Below are 13,919 nucleotides of genomic sequence, written 5' to 3' on the forward strand. Positions count from 1 at the left end.
CCCCACCGGAGCAGAGAGCCGAGGCAGGATGTTTGCAAAGACTTTTCCCATGGGAATCAGGCGGGTTTCCATGGCAACAGGCCTGGGAAGACAGGCAGGCGTGGAACTGAGCCAGGTGGCCGTGGTAAACAGCAGGGAGAAGAGTCTTATCAAGTTTCTGCGAGTATGGCAGTGTTTGAAGACGGCCGAGTGGAAAACTCCGAGATGGCCTTTGTTATTGACTCTGCAGCTAACCGCAACATGGTTCCAGAGACCCCTGCAGTCGAGAGGTGGAATTGCACGGCAGTTCCGAAGGGACAGACTATTAAGTTCGCGAATGGACAGAAAACTAAAGTTTCCAAGTGCACTAATGCCTATCTTTCTGTTTTACAGGAGACGGTGGATTTTTGTGTTGTTCCAGAGGTTCATCATTGTTTGTTATCTGTGCCTTATTTGTTAAATAAGGGGTTCAAAGTTTGTTTTGAGAATGATGTCTGCACAATCTCCAGAGAGGGGAGGTTACTGGCCAAAGTGCGGAAGGGACAGAATGATCTTTTCATTCTTAAAACGTCTCTTGGGGGTGAGGGGAAGGTTGAGAAAGCACAAGCGTCGCGTGCTACAGTTCCCAACCAGCGTGCTACAATTCCCGCTCATAATGTTACATGTGCATGCGTATGGCATCAGAGAACGATTCACAATCCTTTAGAGGATTTGCAGGTGTTACCTGAGGTTGTTACAGGTTGTAAGATTAGAAATTGTCAAAGTGCCATTAATTGTGACACTTGCAAGCAAGCAAAGGTGAGAGGGTGCAGTTACCCAAAGGTGGAACGGGTAGCCACTAAACCTTTTGAGCTGGTTCACATAGATTTGTCCGGTCCTGTCAAGGAATCAAGTCTAGGGGGGGCCAGGTTTCTGCTAACTTTTCTGGATGATTTCTCGCAGAATTCCTGGGCTCACGGTCTCAAATCCAGGGAGGATGCAGCACAGCTGATCAAGAGCTGGATTGAGGGGGTGGAACTAAGGTTCTCCACCAGGGTTCAAGCGATCATCAGTGACAGAAATGCTAAGTACACTGGTTCTGCTTTGCAGAAGTTCTTTCAGAAGAGAGGGATACGACACACAGTTATTTCACCCCAGCAAGGGGGGGTGGCAGAGCTGAGGAGTGGAGCTCTGGTTAAGGCTGCACAGGTGATGCTGAGAGAAGCCAGGTTACCTCCTGAGTTTTGGTTGGAGGCTACTAGGGCTGTGTCATTCACCTGGAATCGTGTCTACAACTCACTGGTAGGCGACACACCGTTCTCTTTGTTAAATGGCCGAAAACCCCAGGTTCACTTTCTGCGGACTTTTGGGACTCCTGCGCTTGTCTCTTTGCCTAAGGCTTTGCAAGGGCCAGATGGAGCCAAAGTCCAGAAAATGATCTTCTGTGGGTATGAGCCAGAAGCCCGTGCATGGCGTTTTGCCTACCCGTCAGGTGATCAGAGTAAGGTGCTGATCAGTAAACACGCTGAGTTCTTAGAGGAGGTTGTAAAGTCAAAGACTCCTGTTAGGCGTGATGTTCTCTCAGAATGTCTCTCTGACCCAGAAGACAGTTCTGATGAGGCGGAAGAAGAGGCTGAGGCTGCTGATGACGACCAGGTCACTGACCAGGGTCAGGAGCAGGATAGGGCATCTCCACAAGCTGTTAAGAGACAGCCCAAGAGTGCGCCTAGTTCTCCTGTGAGTGTGATGGAGAGGATTCGAAGACGCTTTAAGTCAGAGGGTGAATTCCATGATGCAGAGGACACACTTGCTGATCAAAGTGAGTCAGAGGGAACACCTGAGTTTGTGCCTAGGAGGTCCAGTCGCACAACTAAAGGTATCCCACCAGAGAGGTATCAGGCCACAGGTGCGTGGGAAAGTTTCGCACAGTGCGATTCTGAGAGTTGTGAGGTGGTTCCACAAATGCCAAACAGGTTTGCCAAGGGAAGGCGCAAGGCATTGGGGAAGGGATTGATCTCACAAGGTGTTACTGAAGATGTTGCACAGGTATCACGCAGGGACACAAGGGGGGGTGTTATAGTTCAGAACTTAACTGGTTAAATTCCCTGGTGTGTGTCACCTGCTGACGTCAGCTTACAGCTGGGCGGAGACAGAAGCTGGGAGGGACTATTCCCTGTTTTGTTTAGTTCCCCCTGTGACTCTGAGGGGAGAAGGTTGTTCCCTCTGTGTATCTGAGAGGGAGACATGTTTTGCAGCAATGGCTGCCAGCAGTGACGGACTTTGATGCTGTAATGTTTTAATAAAGAGCTGTAAATAGACAAATCTGTCTATGTGTGCTTACAAGGAGCAAGACTGCTTTACACGCTGTGTTCTACTCTGCTAAAAGCCGTGACTGAGAAGAGACAGCAGGAGTTATTGCGCAGCTTGGGAGGAAGCGTGCCGGACCGCTGTAAGTGATTGATTGGGATCGTAAAGCTGTCTGAAGTCGCGGCTCTATCGATCAGGGAGGATCGATATATATCCGCACAAGGCAGTCCTGGGTGCAGCCCAGGTTGCGCTGCTAAGAGGGCAATTGGTGTGTGGCTGTTGTTTTTTTGACATGTTGTTTTTTAAAAATGGGTCCCCACTGGAGCTGAACCTACTGGGTGAGTTTTCAGGTTTGCTCATAGTTCTTAAAGTGGCACAAAAAAGTATTTTAGGGAAGGGTGCTTTCAGGGAGTGAGGCAGATGAAAGGTGCCTGGGGAGCCAAGTCCAGTGTAGTGGTTAACATGAGCTAGGTCAGGGGTCAGCAAACTTTTTCAGCAGGGGGGCAGTCCACTGTCCCTCAGACCTTGTGTCGGGCCGGACTATATTTTGAAGCTGCTTACCTGTGTCTTGTGAACAGCAGGGGCTGGAAGTGGCGGCAGCAGAGGGACGATAAGCAGTGCGCGAAAGGGCTCTGGAGAGGGGCTGCTTAAAATGGCGGCCACTCGAGCGCTGCTGCTGCTGCTGGCACCAACAAAGCCCAGCCCCCTTCCTCCTCTAGGTGCGATCTCATCAATGGCTGCCAGAGGCTGGATATTCCAGCCCTCAACAAGCTCAGTCAATGAGTCGCCAGGGGAAGAAAGGTCCCGCAAGGCTTGGCGGAATCTATCAGGGTCCATCAGCCTCTGCGGGCTAGCCCAAATTGGCTTGCCACCAAAGCAGGATGTGGGTGGAAAGTTAATCCTGGCTTTCAGAGCGTAGTGATCAGACCATGGCACCTTCATTGAAAGAGACATGATCACATCTATACCGATGCCAAAGATCAAATCCAGTGTGTGGCCTGCTTGATGTGTGGGGCCCGAAACAAACTGGGAGAGCCCTAGTGTCGCCATGGAAGACACCAGGTCCAGAGCCTGTGAGGAGGGAGTGGCATCAGCATGGATGTTGAAGTCCCCCAATACCAATAGGTTAGGGAACTCCAAGGCCCAACCGGCCACCACTTCTAGTAGCCCTGACAGGGTGGCTGCTGGTGCGCTAGGTGGCCGGTACACCAGCCAGACAGCCAAGCTCACCCCGGAGCCCCACACTAGGCCAACACATTCAATTCCATACATGGAACCAGTGTATGTGTGCACTGCCTTCTTCCATTTCAGGGGGATATGTGGGGTAAATGACCCTTGGGTCCTTTCAACCCTACAATTCTAGAATTCTCTGTTGCCATAGGCAGAAAAATGTCTCAGGCTAAACAAAATGTGTGGGCACCAATCCACATGGCTTCATAAGAAGACAAGACACATTCATGGAGGGGATGGTTACCAATGGCTACCAGCCAGGATGGCTCTGCTCTGCCTCCACGGTCAGAGAAGATTTGCTTTCTTGCTTTTTTCATAAATCAGCAACGGAGGCTGCATTTCCTTATATACAGGTGGGCTGTTGCTAAAGCACATATTAGGAATACAGGCACAAATTATTGTGTATGTATGTGTTTGTATTTGCAAACTACCCCAGTCTCTGAGCAGTGAGACTCCAGGGGTCCCAGGTCCATCTTCGGTTTCCTTGGAATGAAGGTCAGCAGCGACTGTGGTGTCTTTATGCTATATGGTTTTAGGATGGAGGGGCTCACAGCATTGACAACCCCAGCAGATCTTGCTTCTCCATTAGTTGCAGCTTTGGCTCCTGCACAGAGCAAGCCGGTCTCTGTCTCCCACAAGTCTCTCTAGCTCTTGCTCTCCTACCTAGCAGCCTGGTGAGATTGGGGGGGGGGGAGGACAGCCCCACTCCCTTTAGCCAGGGTTGCCCCATCCCTTTGGTGCAGCTTTTGCAGCCCAGCTCATTCTTTGGGGATGCTAAAGAGGACACTCAAGTGGCCAGCGAAGGCCCTTGTCTTGCCAAGAAACTTGTCTGTGGGAATCATGCATGCATAATGGTATGGAATGAGTTGATGTCATCTAGAATTCTCTGATGTCATCAGAAGAGTAGGCAGTTTTCCCCCATTAGGTCTGTTATCGACTTCCACCAACCCCCACCCACCAGGGGTGCCAACTCTATAGAGCCAAGCTGCCTTTGCTCCCCACTCAATACTGTTGGTAGAGGGCTGGGCCCCCTCAATGTTGAGAGGGCAGGGGAGGCCGCGTGTGAATGGCTCCCCTGGAACGGCTTCAGTTGCTGGCTCCTTCTGAGTGCACAAGAGAAGGAGCCCCTGGCAATAGATGCTGACAAAGATGCAAAGTCACATGTGTGTGACATGTGACAGATCCCCTCAATCTTCAGCGGAACTTGGCATCTCTGCTACCCATTGCCCACTTTGCCTGCAACTTCTCCCTGGATTATCTGCCACAGGGATAGGGAAACTCAGGCTTTAATTTGCTGTATTTTATCTTGTTAAGTTGCCTTCTGATGTTTTCTTTTGCAAAAAGTGACTGATACATGTAACAATCCATGCAGGAAAACTTGGGAACTGTGGGTAACATGCAACCAAGTTCTACTCAGAGTAGACGCACCAAGGTTTAGGACTGCAAGTTAGTCATGACCATTAATTTCAATGGATTCCCCTAGAGGACTAACATTGCATACAACCCTGTACATTTGTGAGAGACACTGGTGATCTCTAATGGGCAGTTCTCTGCACCTCCCACCAAACTGGTCGGCGGTTCGAATTCCTGCGAGGGGGTGAGCTCCCCTTGCTCGGTCCCTGCTCCTGCCAACCTAGCAGTTTGAAAGCACATCAAAGTGCAAGTAGATAAATAGGTACCGCTCCAGCGGGAAGGTTAACAACGTTTCCGTGCGCTGCTCTGGTTCGCCAGAAGTGGCTTAGTCATGCTGGCCACATGACCCAGAAGCTGTACGCTGGCTCCCTTGGCCAATAAAGCGAGATGAGCACCACAACCCCAGAGTCGGCCACGACTGGACCTAATGGTCAGGGGTCCCTTTACCTTTACCTTTTACCTTACCTCTTGGTGGTGCTGTTGTGATCAGAAGTGGAATCAGAGTAGGGGCTGGAGGAAAGTCACATATCTACTTATCCAGCATTGCCTGAATCCATGGCTATGTACACATGGCTATGTGTACACATGGCGTGGCTATGTACACATAGTGGAGTGTTTCTCTGTGTGTGTTCTCTCTTTCGCTTTGATGGTGAAGCAGAAAGATGCAAGCCAATTCGCCGGGCTGATTTACGATGTTATTCTACTCATTAAAGACTATTAGAGATAAGAGGAAAGCCTGCTTTCAGTTTGATTCATTTTCACACACACAGCAACAGTTTTCCCCGCTGCGTGAACTCTGCTAGGACTAAGCTAAGAAAGCTGAAGTTGTTTTGTTCGGCACGGATGGCCAGTGACGCAGCTAAGAAACGTGCCGGACGCCATTTTATCTCACAGGATTTTGCTCTGTCCCTTTGCTCCTCCACCAGTCAGGCCTTCGCAGAGATTGGTGCTTTCTTTCTAGGGAGTTCTGACACTAATATCAGATGGTGCAGGGAATGGTTGGGCGATGCCTTGTGCCTGGAAACTCTCCCAGGAAATTATATAAGCTTCACTCAATATTTCTCAGATGGTGGAGGCAGGGAAACCCAAATTTACTTCCACCTGCTCTTTAGATAAGGGTAAAATCATACTCTAGGAGCATGAAAAAGCTGTGTGTGTGTGTGTGTGTGTCTGTGTCTCTGCGTGTAGCATTACCCCATACTGAACGCAATGAGTTCTGCTTTGCGAGAGTGTTGTCAGAGGCAGTATCCAGGGTCCAATCCCAGCTCACAGACTTGGGCTAAACCCTGACAGATCATGGACAAAATGGAGCGCAACCAGCAGACCACTGAGTGACTAGCCAATGTAACACCATCTGCCCAAGCAACCAGGCAGCAAGAAAGAGCAGGCTGCACCCATAATCAGAGGCAGTAGGATATTGAATACCAGCTGCTGGGAATCACAAGTGAGAAGAGCCCTGCTGCATTCAGGTCCTGCTTGTGGGCTTCCCATTGAGGCATCTGGTAGGCCACTGAGAAGAGGATGCTGGACCAGACAGGCCTTTGACCTGATCTAACAGGGCATCTCCTATGTTCTTAGGTTCTCCAGGCCAGCAGTGTAGGAGTTTTGCCTTTCCAAGTCTGCGGTGCCTTAGGGTGTGACAGAGACACGTGTGGCCTACCAGATGGGATCTGAAGCTGGATAGACATTGGGAAAGGGAGAGCACTGCAACATCCTGGGCTACTGGCGAGACTTGGCTAGAGTCCAGGGTAGTTCCCAGAAAGCAATGTCAAGAGGCAGCTGAGAGCAGTGCAGGATTCAGAGTGCAGGTAGATATCAAGATAACCACAGACCAGGAATTGGGAAACTTTTTCAGCCCAAGGGCCACATGTCTCTTAAGTCGGAGGTGGGGAACTTTTTACAGCCCAGGGCCACATTTCCTTCCAGGCAACCTTCTGGGGGTCACATACTAGAGGGTCAGAGGCACGAGTGGAAGGGTGGGCAACAAAAATCACATTTGCCTTCATTCAGCAGGCTAGTTTCTATGCACGACCTGTCTCTATCTTCATGCAAGCTGGCAAGACCCATTAGCTGAATTTCAGAGCTTAGAGGTCTAGACAGAGAGGCTTAGAATACTACAGCAGCTGGACATTCCAACACTGGCCTTCTTAGGATGAATTGGACCATGGAGACCAGAAGGAACTGATTTCATTCAATGGTTCAACATCGTTTGGAGGAAAGGTGAGTCTGGTTGTCTGGAAATGATCAGTTGCTACTATTCAAGTAACTCAGGTGAGGCTGGCATTTGTTCCCTGGGCCTAAGGTTCCTACTCCTGCGTTATTTGATTGGTTGGAACCCAACTGGCTTTGTAAGTAATTTGAGCACCTGCTGAATTAGAAGCTGCAGTTCTACTCTCTGGCCAGCTGCAGTGGTGGTGCTGCAGAGCAATAGCAGTGTGGAACAGGAAACAGCAAGGCAGCAGTTCCTTCCTTTGGTAAACTATCATAGAGGGTGAATGGTGTGCATATCTTTGGCAAAGTCCCCAGCTGAAGACCCGAATGCCTTGTAGGTGTTTGGTCCAGAATAACGTGAAACCTTCAGTTCCTAAGAACAAGGTGATCTCTGGAAAAGTAGAGAATAATTTCCGTTGACTAGCTACATATATATTATGGGAGAGATTTGCATTAAAAAGAACAACTACCATATTTTTTGCCCTATAGGATGCACTTTTCCCCCTCCAAAAATGAAGGGGAAATGTGTGTGCGCCCTATGGGGTGAATGCAGGCTTTCGCTGAAGCCTGGAGAGTGAGAGGGGTCGGTGCGCACCAACCCCTTTCACTCTCCAGGCTTCAGGAAGCTATCCGCAAGCCTTGGGAGCCCGCAGGAGTTCCCCCGGGCTCCCAAGGCTTGCGGATAGCAGCCTGTTCTGGGAGCTGGGGTCGGGGGAATCTCAGCCTTCCCCCGCCCCAGCCCCACACCTGGGGGGGAAAATAATATTTTTTCTTTATTTCCCCCCCAAAAAACTAGGTGCGCCCTATGGGCCAGTGTGCCCTATGGGGCGAAAATGTGCCAAGGGATGGGATGAGAACTCTCAGACTTGCAGCCACCACCTGCAGTTAACAAAATTTCATAGTGATTCTGTATTTATATCTGCATGTGTTTTGTAGGCTGTGTTGTGTAGTGGTTAGAGTGCTGGACTAGAATCTGGGAAACCACAGTTCAAATCCCACACCTTTTTCATTGTTGTAAGGATAATATGGAAAGAGGGAGAACCATGTAGGCCACCTTGAGCTCCTTGGAGGAAAGTGGATTATAAATGCAATCATAAATAAAAGTGTACAGCTGAAACATGTCATCACAACGCTATGCATAACTGACCTGGTGTTCTGTTCTTGCTTATCTTAGCCTATTGTTGCTTAGATCCTTTGCTTAAGAATTAATATTAACATAAATTAAATGGTGGTGTGAGTGTGTGTAAATAATTTTCTATTTGTGTGTGTGGGTGTGTGTGTATATATATATATATTAGACCTTACTTTCTTCCTCCACAAGTGAGTTGCTCATAGTGGCTTGTAAATAGAAAAATCAAATATTAAAAGCCAAAACAGTGACCCAACTATTAAAACAGAAATGATCCAACTAAAAACAAAGAGCTGTTCAACAGTGGAACAGACTCTTGCAAGAGTTGGTAGATTCTCCTCCCTTTGAGGTCTTTAAGAAGAGGTTGGATAACCATCTATCTTGTAGGATTCAGTGGAGATTCCTGCATTGCAGGGGGTTGGACTAGATGAGCTTCGGGGGTCCCTTCCAACTCTGCAATTATATGATTTTATGAAAAAAGCAGCCAAAACAAATGAAACATCAAATGGAAGAATGGCACTCCCAATTAAGTTTAAGAAGGCATGTTTTCAACTAACTGTAGAGCACAAATATGGAGTAAGGGAACTCAAGTTCCTGAGGCAGGGGGTTCCACATAGGAAGATGCCTTGGACTGAGTCAGACCATTGATCCATCTAGCTCACTCAGTGTTGCCTGCATTGATTTCTGGTATGGGTCTCTTCTAGCCTTACCTGGAGATGCTGGGGATTGAACCTGGGACCTTCGGCATGCAAAGCAGGTGCTCTACCACTGAGCCATGGACCTTCCCTATACAAGGCACCACTGCATGGGATGGCCTCTCCTGTCTTGCCATGCCAATGGCACATGCAAGAAGGACACAAGTGCCATTCCGAAAAGCTGAGCAGATTCACATAAGAGAGGAAGACGGTCCTTCAAGGAATTTGGTCCCAAGCCGTATAGGACACTACAGTCATACCTCTTTTTATGTTTGCTTCATGATACATTTTTTCAGTTGCATCGCTCAGCGACCCGGAAGTACCGGAAAGGGTTACTTCTGGGTTTCGCCACTCGCGCATGTGCAGATGCGCAAAATGATGTCACGCACATGTGCAAAAGTGGCAAATCGCAACCTGCACATGCACAGATACGGGTTGTGTTCCTTTCAGGTTGCGAATGGGGCTCCGGAACGGATCCCGTTAGCAACCAGAGGTACCACTGTATAGTGAAATATCAGCCTCATGCCTTGGGCTTTCCTTGGGAAATTCTAAGAAAGCACAAAAATTCAGTTCAGTTCTGCAAGGTTGAGTGTACCTTCTTGATCCAAACGGAGCCCAGTTGTATCCAGATGTAGAGGAAAACCTACTGTTGGAACTCAGGAACCTTTGTGAAAAAAATTGGTGACAATATCTTAAGGCGTGTCCAAATGCAGAGCAAACCAACATTTTCTAAACTATAGAATAGATACTCATCACCTTGAATTGCCCTCAGTTACAGATCAGAAGCTAATGCGTTAAGGGGATCACAAGATCTTGGCACTTTTCCCCCATGGTGCTGTCATATGATCACTATTTTGCAGAAGGAGTTCAGGTGCAAACCTGAAATTTAGGCTTGCTCAGTTAAAGTGGATTCAAGCATTCAGTTGCCCGGGTGCAACAAATCCACTCTGAAAAAAATGTGGAGAGAGACTTTTGTGGTTAGGAAATGGCAAGGAAATGCATTGAAATGTGTGAGATGAACAACTGATTCATGGGAAGATGTGTAAGCACTGCACAAACTCAGGACGGGATGCCTATTGCTTACCTATTGCTATCAAGGAACTGGTATTCAGAGGCCTACTGTATCTGATCTTGAAGGTATGGGGTGTAGCCCATAGACGTATGGTTGACCACTTTGAGGACAGAATCTAGATGGCCTTTGGTCTCATCCAGCCGGGCTCTTCTTATGTTCAAAGAAGTCTCCTGCCTTTGGGATGGGCCTAAGGCAAAGCACTTCAGGGTGGACTATGCCCTTTCCTGGAAGCACAGTGGCTGCAAAGATCCTGACCACAGATCAAAGTGCCTTCTAAAGGGTCCTTCCCATCTATCCATCCCTAATGCTTCAATTGCCACTTGTTAATGATCAACCATGATGAGTTGGAATGATGTCAAGACTTTTTGAAATGCGAATTATTGCTGATACATATGAGCCTGGGGGTATAAGTTCTATGACATAAATTGTACAGCGTTTGGTTCCTTCCATTAGCACCTCCCTCACTGGGCGCCAGGAAAGCTCCTTGAGAATGGTGGCACCTCTTCTCCAAGGGGACAGCTTAAAAATAATAATAATCATGTCGGCAAGATTTTGTAAGGGAAAGCATGCTCCTTTGAAGTCTAAGAATGTTTTCGAAATGTGATGATCGCTGCAAACATGCCATGCATATAACGCACTTTTCTCCCTGCACAAAATTCCTGGGACACTGTACAGTAGACCTGCAACTTGCGCATGTTTAACTTGTGCATATTCAGTTTTATGCACTTGGTAATATAATATAATATAATATAATATAATATAATATAATATGGACGCAGGTGGCACTGTGGGTAAAACCTCAGCATCTAGGACTTGCCGATCGTCAGGTCGGCGGTTTGAATTCCCGCAGCGGGGTGAGCTCCCGTTGCTCGGTCCCAGTGCCTGCCAACCTAGCAGTTCGAAAGCAGCCCCGGGTGCAAGTAGATAAATAGGGACCACTTACTAGTGGGAAGGTAAACGGCGTTTCCGTGTGCTGCACTGGCTCGCCAGATGCAGCTTGTCACGCTGGCCAAGTGACCTGGAAGTGTCTTCGGACAGCGCTGGCCCCCGGCCTCTTATGTGAGATGGGTGTGCAACCCCAGAGTCGGACATGACTGGCCCGTACGGGCAGGGTACCTTTACCTATAATATAATATAATAATATAATAGGGTTGGAAAGGGGGTGAGCACCCGGGAAAATAACTTTGGCAATCCCCCCTGTCATTGCACCCAATGCAATTTGACTATACATGATTATGGCTTTACTAGCTATTCTCGGAACGTAATCACAGTGTAAGTTGTGAGTCTACTGTGGTTAAGGGTGCTGGAAATTGTAGATCTGTGAGGATAAGCTATAGTTCCTAGGATTGCGGGGGGCAGATGTGTTTTAAATATGGTTTAAATGTATGTTGGTGCACAGTCTATGTCTTTACTTATTGAAATTACCAATATTGTATTGTGTCTTTTTTGCCTGTTTTTTTGCTTTTACACCATTTCTTCTTATTTTGTAAATAATATTTTGTAATTTGAAGTAAACTAGTCTTTTTTTTAAAAATGAAAAAAACAACTACAACAACTTGATTCATATTTTCTGTGTGGCTACGATACTCCCAGGAAAGACAGCTTCATGTTCTTTTAATGGTAATCTTGAACATTCTGATCGCCCAGATTCCTATTTAGCTACCAGGATGAGAACACTTGGGCTGTATCCAGAGTAGAGTAGAGCCATTAGCAGTAATGAAGAGACTGAGTTGGAGACAGGGTTGGGGGAGAAATTCAACTCATTTGCATGTAAAGCAAATTCTATCAAATTTGCACATTCCAAAACATCATAAGAACCTTTGAAATTTGCACATATCTGAATTTTGCAAAGCAGTTCTCCAGCCTTGCAATGTTTACAAGAATGTGTACATCAGAGGAAAGTGCGGGGAAAAATAACCTATCAGTGAAAGTAACATACTAAAATGCATTACATTAGGCGCAATTGCTGGCAAAAATATCTGCCTTAGTCAAAAGTATGTACAAATATGCATTTATTAAGAGAATCATATACCGTAATTGTAGAGTCAGAAAAGTCCTCAAAGGTGATCTAGTCCAGACAGAGTCTGACTCAGGCAGAATAGAGTAGAATAAATTTGTACTGAAATGCTGATGAATTTTCAGGAGGATTTAAAAACCAATCAACCACAAATTGCTGCAGAAATATGGAGAACTGAATTTAAGATTGGAGAAATGGGAGAACCCTGGCTAAGTAACAGAGTAGCTGACCTCCTCCCTCCCGGGGGCTGTCATACATAGGTACCTGCTAAAGTCGAAGCTGTTGCTAGGCAACAGAGTTTCGTACTGAGCATCTGGCAGATCAATGGGCTTTATTGCTCCCCATAAACTAAAATAGACCAGAAAAAGCAACTTTTAAATAACGCCTCTCAAGCATATTACAGCACTGTTCACACACAAAGTTCCTGCCAAGACACCATGGGAATTGACAGTGTCCCATTATTGGTGCTGCTGGTGAGGACTAGCTGGTTTGCATTCACCCACAACAGGACCTTTCTGGTAGTGGCTCCCCATTTGTGGAATACCCTCCCTGCTGAGGTGCATCTGTCACCCACATTATTAACTTTCAGGCCTGTCGCACAAACACACAATCCCAGAGAAAAGAGAAGTAGCCCAGAAGCTCCATCTTCAGCTTCTACAAACTGGGCTGCAGAGAACCCTGTCTGAAACTCTGCTGCCAGGCGGTGCCAATGGTCTGACTCAACATACAGCACTAAAAGGTAAAGGTAAAGGTCCAGTCGTGGCCGACTCTGGGGCTGCAGTGCTAATCTCGCTTTATTGGCCGAGGAAGCCGGCATGCAGCTTCTGGGTCATGTGGCCAGCATGACTAAGCCGCTTCTGGCGAACCAGAGCAGCGCACGGAAACGCCGTTTACTTTCCCGCTGGAGGAGTACCTATTGATCTACTTGCACTTTGATGTGCTTTCGAACTGCTAGGTTGGCAGGAGCAGGGACCCAGCAATGGGAGCTCACCCCATCACGGGGATTCAAACCGCCGACCTTCTGATCAGCAAGACCTAGGCTCTGTGGTTTAACCCACAGCGCCACCCGCGTCCCCTATACAGCACTAAACTGTGACCCTAATAACATTCCCCTTTACCTAGCCATTTGATGGTTGAAATATATTGGGCTGTATCTAGAGGACTGCACCTCCTCTATGACTGCACGCCCCAGCTTCTGGGCTTCTACCCAGAAGTCGCCACCACTGCCACTGTTGTTGGTCACATCCACCCCATGCCATTAAAGCATTAAAGACTCGCCTTCCTGGGTGGTTTTAAAGCAAAGTTTGCTGTCGCGTGTGAATGAGATTCCTGCATTGCAGGGAGTTGAACTAGATCAGTGTTTCCCAACCTTGGGTCTCCAGCTGTTTTTGGGCTACAACTCCCATCATACTTAGCGAGCAAGACCAGTGGTTAGGGATGATGGGAAGTGTAGTCCAAAAACAGCTAGAGACCAAAGGTTGGGAAACACTGAACTAGATGACCCTCAGGATTCCTTCCAAGTCTACGGTTCTATGCTTCTACAGTACTTTCCCCAGAAAACCCTGGGAACTGTAGTTTGATAAGGGTGCTGGGAATTGTAGTTCTGCAAGGGAACACTGGTGGAGGAAGAGGGGTGCAGGGGGAGTGCACCGCTCCCCGGCAGCGCGATCCCGGTGGGGTGCCATCCCAGCTGCCCCCCAGCCTGCGCTGGAGCCACACCCCGCAGGTGGCATGCCACGCCCCTGGGATACGTGCCAGCCCCGCCCCCGCCTGCTCTCCGCCCCCAGGTGTCGGATCATGAAGCTCCGCCACTCCGCCTGTCCTTTGCCCTGCTAACCCGCTTCTGCCCCTGCTCAGCTCTCAACATGCAGCTAACAGCTCTTTCTG

The 13,919-nt window shown here is 48.1% G+C and overlaps 1 long non-coding RNA gene across 1 annotated transcript in view; it reads left to right on the forward strand.

Moving 5' to 3' along the window:
• LOC309377062 overlaps nucleotides 1-13,919 on the forward strand; it is a 50,318-nt gene that overhangs the window by 15,888 nt on the left and 20,511 nt on the right. The gene's annotated exons all lie outside the window — the stretch shown is intronic.

Source organism: Podarcis melisellensis (assembly GCF_964234715.1).
Source record: "Podarcis melisellensis genome assembly, chromosome: 8".
Classification (NCBI taxonomy): domain Eukaryota; kingdom Metazoa; phylum Chordata; class Lepidosauria; order Squamata; family Lacertidae; genus Podarcis; species Podarcis melisellensis.